Below are 10,728 nucleotides of genomic sequence, written 5' to 3' on the forward strand. Positions count from 1 at the left end.
AAAAAGGGGGAGAAATTAAACAAAAATTGGAGAAATTAAACAAAAATTGGAGAAATTAAACAAAAATTTGAGAAATTAAACAAAAATTTGAGAAATTTGGTATCAGACAGAAATTAAACAAAAAGCCATCCAAAGCAAAACCATAAATTATGAGCAATTAAAGAAAAATTATGAGCAATTAAAGAAAAAGCAATCAAAACTACAAATTATGGGAAATTAATGAATGAATTGAAAATTTAAAGAACAATATCAAAAATACAATGCTAAGCACAATGCTTTACATATGATACATCTTAAGAAATTTAACTTACTCTGATACACCCTAAAATTTCTTTTAACTTGCTCTGATACATTATAAAATTTGCTCTGATACAGTGTGAAATTTTCTCTGATACATTGTAAAATCTTTACTGATAATATTGTAAAAATTATTTTTCTTGCTCTGATACATTGCAAAATTTATTTCTTTTCTCTTGCTCTGATATATCTTAAACTCAAAATGAGCTAATTCACTTTCAAAATCAACTCTTAAACATGCTTTGGCACACATAATTATTTTTTGTATCAAAAGCAATTAAAGCACATAATTAATTTTTGCTCTGATGCTAAAACTAAAATCAAATGAAAATAAGCAAATTTTTAAAATACAACTTGCTCTGATAACAAAAATAAGTTTTCTGCTCTAACACCAAAATCACATATTCTAATGAGCATATCTTCAAATCTTTAAGAAGATGGACAAACTATTTTTGTATATGATCATTTATATTACATGCCAAAAGAATCTTACTCTTTTCAAGCATATAAATGTATAATGCATTCTTTTGAAATTATTGATTCACATAAATGCTTTTGTTCAAATGTTTTGTCATCATCAAAAAGGGGGAGATTGTTGCTCCTAGATTGATTTTGATGATTACAAAGCAGATTGAAGGGATACAAATAATTTTAAATTAAAATAGTCTTTATGCTCTTCAAGGGCAAAATCATAATTTTGCTAAAATCCTAATTTGATAGTATCATTTGGTAGAACAAAAGATTTGTGATCCAATGGTGAAAATTTTATTGATTTTGGACTTGTATTTTGAAAGTTATGCATGTTTGAAAATCATGAGTCAACCCGTGAGTCAACTCATGGCACAATGAGCTGATTGGCACCCAGATTTTTTGTTGGCACACCCTGTGAGTCGACCCTCATGAGTCGACCCCCAGGCATGAGTCGACCCCCATGAGTCGACCCCTGCGATGGAAAATGTCAGCAACGGCTATTTTTTTGCCCGTTTTAATTGCCTTTTATGCTTCCTAAAAATGCTCTAACGGCTCTTTTTCTGCCTAATATGTTTTCTCTTGCTTCTAATGCTATAAAATGTTTCAAATGGTGAAAGAAATTGCAGATCAAAAAGAAGAGATCAAACCTTGTTGCTCCTAGATTGATTTTGATGATTACAAAGCAGATTGAAGGGATACAAACAATTGAAAAAGTCCTTATGCTCTTCAAGGGCAAAATCGTAATTTTGCTAAAATCCAGATTTGATAGTATCATTTGGTAGAACAAAAGATTTGTGATCCAATGGTGAAAATTTCATTGATTTTGGACTTGTATTTTGAAAGTTATGCATGTTTGAAAATCATGAGTCAACCCGTGAGTCAACTCATGGCAATGAGCTGATTGGCACACCCTGTGAGTCGACCCTCATGAGTCGACCCCCAGGCATGAGTCGACCCCCATGAGTCGACCCCTGCAGTTTTAGGCCAAAAGTTGCAGAAACTCATTTTCTGGCTGTTGCAACAGAAGTCGACTCATGAGTCGACTCCTGAAGCATGAGTCGACTCATGAGTCGACCCCTGCGACGGGAAATGTCAGCAACGGCTATTTTTTTGCCCATTTTAATTGCCATTTATGCTTCCTAAAAATCCTCTAACGGCTCTTTATCTGCCTAAATTATTTTCTCTTGCTTCTAATGCTACAAAATGCTTTAAATGATGAAAGAAATTGCAGATTAAATAGCGGATCAAACGAGAAAAGACAAGAGAAGAAAAGAGAGGAAAAAGAGAAGAACAGAAGAGAGGATCCGAAATTTGCAAGAAAAAGCCTGAGATCAACGAAATATCCATAGAGAAAAAGAGAGAGGATCCACAATATACCAGAGAGATTGTGAAAGAGAAAAGAAAGATCTTTCAAGGAGAGAGTTCTTCACGCCTATCGTTTCAACCTTGATCTAGAGATCGTTCAAAGCTTTCAAGAGATCTTCAATCAACAATCAACCTCTTCTCAAGCGTTCAACCATTCATTCATCTTGAGAAAATCTGAAAAAGGGGTTCTTCATTTGAGTAAAGCTTTTATTGTTATATTTGCTCATTTAAGGAGCTGTTATTGTATTCATCTGTGCTCTAAATATTCTTACTCTTTGTGAGTTTTTGCTCTTGTTTTTGGAGGATTTCCAAAACAAGGAAAGGTTGATCCGAACCTGAAATCGGAGTGTTTTGGGTTGGCTTGTACCCGAGAAACAAGTGTTCTAGCTTGGGATAGCTAGGGTCGGAGTTTCCGACGTCCTGTATTCTAGCTTGGGATAGCTAGTGTCGGAGTTTCCGACGTTTTGTATTCGGGTTGAATACAAAGGATAGTGGATTAAAATTCCCAAGTGGGATCTTGGGGAGTGGACGTAGGTGCAAGGTTAGCACCGAACTACTATAAATCCTTGTGTTTGTGGTGTGCTTTATCGCTTTATCTTATTTCTTTATTATATCCTTGCAATACTGCTTTAGTTAATTAATATTGATTTAAAGCCATTGATTTGTTCTTCATAAGTTATCTGTTGGGCTTAAAATTTTTAGAAACCCAATTCACCCCCCCTCTTGGGTTGCATAGCTGGGCAACAAGTGGTATCAGAGCCAGTGCTCTAGCCCTTCTTTGATCTAACAATCAAAGAGCCAAAGATCTATGGCAACCCATGTTGGAACTTCTCTAGCTGAGGGGCAATCAACAAACCGACCTCCACTTTTCAATGGGTCTAATTACACCTATTGGAAAGCTCGGATGAAGATTTTCATACAAGCACTCGACTATGATATGTGGAGTATCATAGTGAATGGTCCTCACACACCCACCAAGATTATAGATGGTGAGGAGTCAACCAAACCCGAGAAAGAATGGGATGAGGTTGACAAGAAATTGGCACAATTAAATGCCAAAGCTATGAATGTTCTTTATTGTGCACTAGATGCTAGTGAATTTAATCGCATTTCTACTTGTGCATCTGCTAAAGAAATATGGAATAGGTTAGAAGTCACCCATGAGGGAACAAATCAAGTAAAAGAGTCTAAAATAAACATGCTTATACATAAATATGAATTGTTCAAAATAGAGCATGATGAGTCCATAACTGCTATGTTTACTCGTTTTACTGATATAATCAATGGTTTAAAGAGTCTTGGCAAATCTTATACTAACAGTGAACTTGTAAGGAAGATTCTCAGGTCACTGCCAAGAACTTGGGAAGCCAAGGTGACTGCCATCCAAGAAGCAAAGGACTTGAACACTCTACCTCTAGAAGAGCTTCTTGGATCCTTGATGACTCATGAACTTAGCATGATGCAACATCAAGAGGATGAAATCAAAAAGAAAAGAACCATTGCCCTCAAATCCACAACTTCACCTGATTATGAAACAGATGACTCTGAAGATGAAGATCAGGATGGGGAGATGGCTCTCATCACCCGAAAATTCAAGAAGTTTCTAAGAAAAAGGAAACAGGGGATGAGAAAGAAATTTACAAAAGGGGATCAAAGCATAGAAAAGGAGAAAGATCAAACCCCTATATGCTACGAGTGCAAGAAGCCAGGACATTTCAGATCCGAATGTCCTCAATTGAAGAAAGGTCCAAAGAAATTCAAAAAGAAGGCAATGATGGCGACCTGGAGTGCGAGTGATGACTCAAGCTCCGACGAGGAAACCTCAACCGAACAAGCCAATCTGTGCCTGATGGCACATGAAAATGAGGTAACTTCTGAATCCACTAGTGAATTTACTTTTGAAGAATTGCATGAAGCTTTCTATGATTCAATTGATGAATTAAAGAAACTAGGGAAGAAAAACAAAGAGCTGAAATTGGAAAATCAGTCCTTAGTGAAACAAGCTGAAATTCTTTCAATTGAAAAATTCACATTGATTCAAGAAAATCAAAACTTTAAGGATGAAATTAACAGGCTGAAATCTATAGTAGATAAGTTCACCTTAAGTTCAAACAAGCTAAATATGATCCTTGATAATCAGAAAGCTATATATGATAAGGCTGGACTTGGTTATAAACCCCTGAAGAAACAAAAATTTTTGAAGGATATTTATGCAAATTATTCAAGCAAAAAGCCTACAAATATTACTTGTTTTAAATGTGGAAGAATAGGACATAAATCATACACATGTCTTATTAACAAATATGCAAACACAAAGAAAATATGGGTTCCAAAAGGAACCATTCTGACTAACCTGAAAGGACCCAAGAAAGCTTGGGTACCTAAGACAGAAACTTGATCTGTGCTTGCAGGTGTGTCTAGCATCCCAAGAAAGAAACAGGAAATGGTATCTTGACAGCGGATGCTCGAGACACATGACTGGTGATGAATCACAATTCATCACGCTTGATGCTAAGGATGGAGGGATGGTCACCTTTGGAGATAATGGCAAAGGAAAGATCATCGGGATAGGTAACATTGGTATCACTCCCTCCAAATACATTGAGAATGTTTTACTAGTTAAAGGTTTAAAGCATAACTTACTTAGCATCAGTCAATTTTGTGATAAAGAAAACAAAGTCATTTTTGAATCTTCATAATCAAATCCTTTTAAATCTAAAAATTAGCATGTTCTAAAATTAGAATGATTAAAAATTTACATCAAACTGATATAAGGTTGTCCTGATATAGGGTTTACCCCCTATACTGTAAAGGTTGTCCTAGTTTGATGTGAATCGATTTTTGAAAAGATATTTTTAAAATATTTTAATTATTTTTTAGATATATATTTGATATGTGTAAATTTAGTTTTAGATCTGAAATTTGATGTATATGTGATGCATTTTTATTTAGATCTGAAACTACATATATTTGATATATGAATCATCTGTTTGCATTGTGACGAGTCCTATTAACGATGGCATTAAATTTATAGGACATAGGCATGGCAATGTTTATATGGTAGACTTGAATGATTTAACTAAATTAGACATGCAATGCCTAGTTTCCTTAAATGCTAAAATAAATGAGACTAGTTGGCTGTGGCATCGTAGACTTGCACATATTAGCATGCATTCTCTTTCAAAATTAATCAAAAAGGATTTAGTTCTCGGTTTGCCAAAATTGAATTTTGAAAAGGATAGAATTTGTGATGCATGCCAATTAGGTAAACAAACTAGAGTATCATTTAAATCCAAAAACACTATTTCAACTTCTAGACCTTTAGAGCTCTTACATATGGATTTATTTGGACCAACTAAAACCACTAGTCTAGGAGGAAAACGATATGGATTTGTAATAATTGATGATTACTCTCGTTTTACTTGGGTTTTCTTTTTAGCTCTCAAAAATGAAACTTTTCAAATTTTCACGAAATTTCATCGAAAAGTCACTAATGAAAAAGGGTTTTCAATTCAAAATATTAGAAGTGATCATGGAACAGAATTTGAAAATCATGACTTTGAAAATTTTTGTGATGAAAATGGAATTGGCCACAACTTCTCTGCTCCTAGGACACCCCAACAAAATGGGGTAGTTGAAAGGAAAAATAGAACCTTAGAAGAAATGGCCCGTACCATGCTCTGTGAAAGCAACCTTCCAAAATATTTTTGGGCGGAAGCTATTAACACAGCATGTTACATTTTAAATCGTGCTTTAATAAGACAATTTTTAAAGAAAACCCCCTATGAACTTTGGAAAGGAAGAAAACCAAATATTGCCTATTTTCATGTTTTTGGTTGCCGATGTTTTGTATTAAATAATGGCAAAGAAAAACTTGGTAAATTTGATGCAAAATCAGATGAAGCAATCCTTCTAGGCTACTCCTCCACTAGTAAAGCATTTAGAGTGTTCAACAAAAGAACCTTAGTAGTTGAGGAGTCCATACATGTTGTCTTTGATGAATCTAACGATCTTCCTTCAAGGAAGAATAAGGGTGTTGATGATGCAGATCCACTAATAGAAGGTATGAAGGAGATCACTCTAAAAGATTCAGCAACTCCAGAAAACAAGGATCAAGAAGATGAACAAAATGAGAAAGGTGAAGAAATTCAAGAACAACCTCAAGGTACAAATGACTTACCCAAGGAATGGAGGTATGTTCACAACCACCCTAAGGAATTAATTATCGGTGATCCTATGCATGGGGTAAAAACACGTTCTTCACTTAGAGATGTACTTAATCATTGTGCTTTTGTATCTCAACTTGAACCTAAAACTTTTGAAGAAGCTGAAAATGATCATAACTGGATTAATGCTATGCAAGAAGAACTCAGTCAATTTGAAAGAAATAATGTTTGGACCTTAGTGAAAAGACCTAAAGATTATTCAATAATTGGCACAAAATGGGTCTTTAGAAACAAATTAGATGAGCATGGAAATGTAATTAGAAATAAAGCAAGACTGGTTGCTAAGGGATATAATCAAGAAGAAGGAATTGATTTTGATGAAACCTTTGCACCTGTTGCTAGATTAGAAGCCATTAGACTTCTACTTGCTTATGCTTGCTTTATGAAATTCAAACTATTTCAAATGGATGTTAAAAGTGCATTCTTAAATGGATATATTTCTGAAGAAGTATATGTAGAACAACCCCCTGGATTTGAAAATCATGCTTTTCCCAATCATGTCTTTAGATTAAATAAAGCTTTATATGGTCTAAAACAAGCACCTAGAGCATGGTATGAAAGGCTAAGCAAATTTCTACTAAATAATGGTTTCTCAAGAGGCAATGTGGATACAACTCTATTTATTAAAAGAAACCAAAATGATATGCTAATTATACAAATTTATGTTGATGACATAATTTTTGGGTCTACTAATGAATCCCTTTGTCAAGACTTTGCTAAGCTTATGCAGGGAGAGTTCGAGATGAGCATGATGGGAGAACTCACCTTCTTCCTCGGACTCCAAATCAAACAATCAAAAGAGGGAATCTCCATCACCCAAAGCAAGTACACCAAGGAACTACTCAAAAGATTTGGAATGGAGAACTGCAAACCAATTGGCACACCAATGAGTCCCTCATGTAAGCTTGACAAGGATGATGAAGGTAAAAGCATAGACTTAAAATACTATAGAGGTATGATTGGCTCATTATTATATTTAACTGCAAGTAGGCCTGATATCATGTTTAGTGTTTGCTTATGTGCAAGATATCAATCTAATCCTAAGGAATCTCATTTGAATGCTGTTAAAAGAATCCTTAGATACTTAAATGGTACACAAACTATAGGGTTATGGTACTCTAAGGACTCACAAATTAATTTGTTAGGATATTCTGATGCTGATTTTGCTGGATGTAAATTAGATAGAAAAAGCACAAGTGGAACTTGCCAATTTCTTGGAGTTAACCTAATCTCATGGTTTAGCAAGAAACAAAATTCGGTGGCACTGTCTACGGCTGAGGCCGAATACATTGCAGCCGAAAGTTGTTGTGCTCAAATCTTGTGGATTAAGCAACAACTCGAAGATTTTGGAATCAAACTTAATGAAACACCAATAAAATGTGATAATACAAGTGCTATAAATCTATCTAAAAATCCAATACAACACTCAAGATCTAAACATATTGAGATAAGACATCATTTTATAAGAGAACATGTTCAAAATAAAAATATAATTCTTGAATATGTTTGCACTGAAAATCAATTAGCTGATATCTTTACAAAGGCCCTTAGTGAGGAAAGATTCTGTGAAATTAGGAGAAATCTAGGAATTCTAGATCCATTTATCTGAAATTTCTCAATTTCCAAAGAATAGATGTCAAAAACTCTTAGAGCTCAATTTTCAACATCTATCCTAGTTCCAAAAGCTCAGGTTTATTACTCTAAAAACTTATCATTGAGCAAAATTCTTTCTCCCAAAATTTTGAATTTTTCTGGAATTTATTTGCATTTTTCCTGATTTTCTGAACTTCATGAGTCGACCCCCATGAGTCGACTCAATGGCAAACTTGTTAATCCCACCAACTTCCATCGGGTTCATTGTTTTTAAAACGGGAAACCTGTTTATGAGACGACTCATCTTCTCGTCGTCTTCCTTCCGAAAGCCGTCCTCTCCAAACTTCTGTTTTGCTCCAAATCCAAAGATTAATTTCGAGGCAATTCTCCCTCCTTCTCTCCACCAAAAATCGCCTCCTTGAAAAGGATTTTTCTGTGCTTTCTCGCAGTGTTTGGCGCGGGTGGAACGTGCCCTAGAACTTCACCGTTCATTCAAAATCCACTTCTTTTCTCCATCAAAATTCTTCTTTACTCTTTAGTGATCCCTCCTCCACTGAATTCAAGTCTTCTTGTCTGCTACCTTATTGGATATGGCTCCAAAGATGAAACTTCCCCAAAGAAGGAAATCAATCCGAGAGCCTGAGGAAATTGTCCGAAAGAAAAGGCATGCTCAGTCTTCCACTGTTCCCAATCCAGTTTCAGTACCTGCTCAAGGTCCCTCTCAACCCTCCATAAGCCCCAGTGTAAATCTTCTTTCTGATAGAAAAGTAGAAACCGAGAAAAATATAGATTTTCGGTTCTTTGAGAAAGAAGGCTTTACTTTTGCTACCAAGATCAAAAATCAAGGATGGGAACTTTATTGCTCTCTTAAGGAAGTCACCTATGTTGATCTAGTCAGAGAGTTCTACCAGAACCTAAATTATGGAAACGGATCTGTGACTTCAACTGTAAAGGAGATTGACATCTGTTTGGATTCTAGGATATTGGGAGAGATACTTCAGTTGCCTAGTGAAGGATACTCATATATGGAACTCCCATTTAAAGAAGAAGGGATCAGAATTATCTTAGGAGAAGATTTTTCAGGAAGTTTAAACAAATTGGAAGCAAAGCTACTGTCCATTGAGATGAGGGTCCTGCATCAGATTGTGACAAAACTATTCTTTCCTAGGAGTGGTAGACATGACTTACTATCTGGCAGAGATGTATGTGTCATGTTTCATATCATCACTCAGACCCCCTTAAACCTCCCTACACTTATGATAGAGGCCATGAGAGAAACTTTGAACAGATCCAAGGCACACTTGCCTTATGGTATGGCCCTTACTAGAGTTTTTAGGAGGTTTGGAGTTAGCTGTGAAGGGGAGACACCTACCAAACTCTCACATGTGGACACTTTCAACCAACACAGCCTGCACCGAATGGGAATTACAAAGACTGTTGGTGGTTGGATCAAGGGCTCTGAAGAAAGAGCTGAGGAGAGAGCTGAGGAAAGAGCTGAAGACAGAACTGAAGGCAGAGTAGAAGAAGAAGGTCCAACTTCTCCTGTACATGATTTTAGGGCAGCTTCACCAGATACCCAGTTCATTCATGATACTGAGGCTGGCCCTTCTGAGTTTACTAGGATGCCCACACCAGTGTATCAGCCAGAGAGCAGAGCACCTCCATCAGAGTTCAGACTGGCTGATGATCAGATCGAGCATATATCTCAGCGTGTGGCTTCTTTGTTGTCTAGTCAGTGGAGTAGTACTTCTTTTGCACCTGGAGCTACTTCTTCTGATCAGACCATTACTCCCCACATCTCCACTATATTTCAGATGATTTCAGATCAGTCCGTCAGGATACAGCAGCTTGAGGATACAGTCTGGAGACTAACTGGCAGAGTTCTTGACTTGCAGGGGCAAGTCCTTGCATTGGCCCATCCCCAGCCACAGGAGTCTACCATTGAGGTCACAGACCTCACTGCAGAGGCTGGCAGGCTCAGAGGAGCACTAGAAGGTGGATGTGAGCTACTGAGGAAAGAGATCAGAGGATCGAGTGAGCATGCTACCACCCAGTTCACTGCTCTACTTCAATCTATTTCCAGAGCACTGAACGTACTTGATTCTATCAGACTCATGGTATCAGCCCTAGTATCTCAGCATTCTCAACCACCTAGTTCATCTCGTTCTCCTGCTCGTGCCATCACCTCCACTCGTGGCAGAGGCAGACGGGGTAGAGGACGCACTTCTGATCCATCATCCCCTCACCCTATATCTGATGACTCCGATCCATGATTTGTCTTGATCATTGACTTATCTTGATCTTTACTAGGTTCTAGGAGTTAGTATCTTGTTCTAGGATCTATACCTTGGGGCCATGTATTGACATTTAGCTGATTGAATTTTATGTTTTGAAACAATTATGATATTAATGGAATCATCTTTCTACCTCTTTGTAATGATTATATTTTGGTCTCCGATACATCTGTTGAAATATTATCTTCTCCTTATTGTTGTTTGCTATTGATAATTGCTATATTAAGGGGGAGCAAACATCTGTGAAAAACTCTACAAAGGAAGAAATTAAAGAATATTTTCAGAAAAGGAAAATAAAGAGTTAACTATGTTTGATGATGTCAAAAAGGGGGAGAAATTAAAATTAAACAAAAATTGAAATTAGACAAAAAGCAAAACCCTAAATTATGAGAAAAAGGGGGAGAAATTAAATTAAAACAAATATTGAAAAAATTAAATAAATATTGGAGAAATTAGACAAAAACAAGGATTGAAAGATTAAA

Source organism: Elaeis guineensis, chromosome 6, assembly GCF_000442705.2.
Source record: "Elaeis guineensis isolate ETL-2024a chromosome 6, EG11, whole genome shotgun sequence".
Lineage (NCBI taxonomy): Eukaryota > Viridiplantae > Streptophyta > Magnoliopsida > Arecales > Arecaceae > Elaeis > Elaeis guineensis.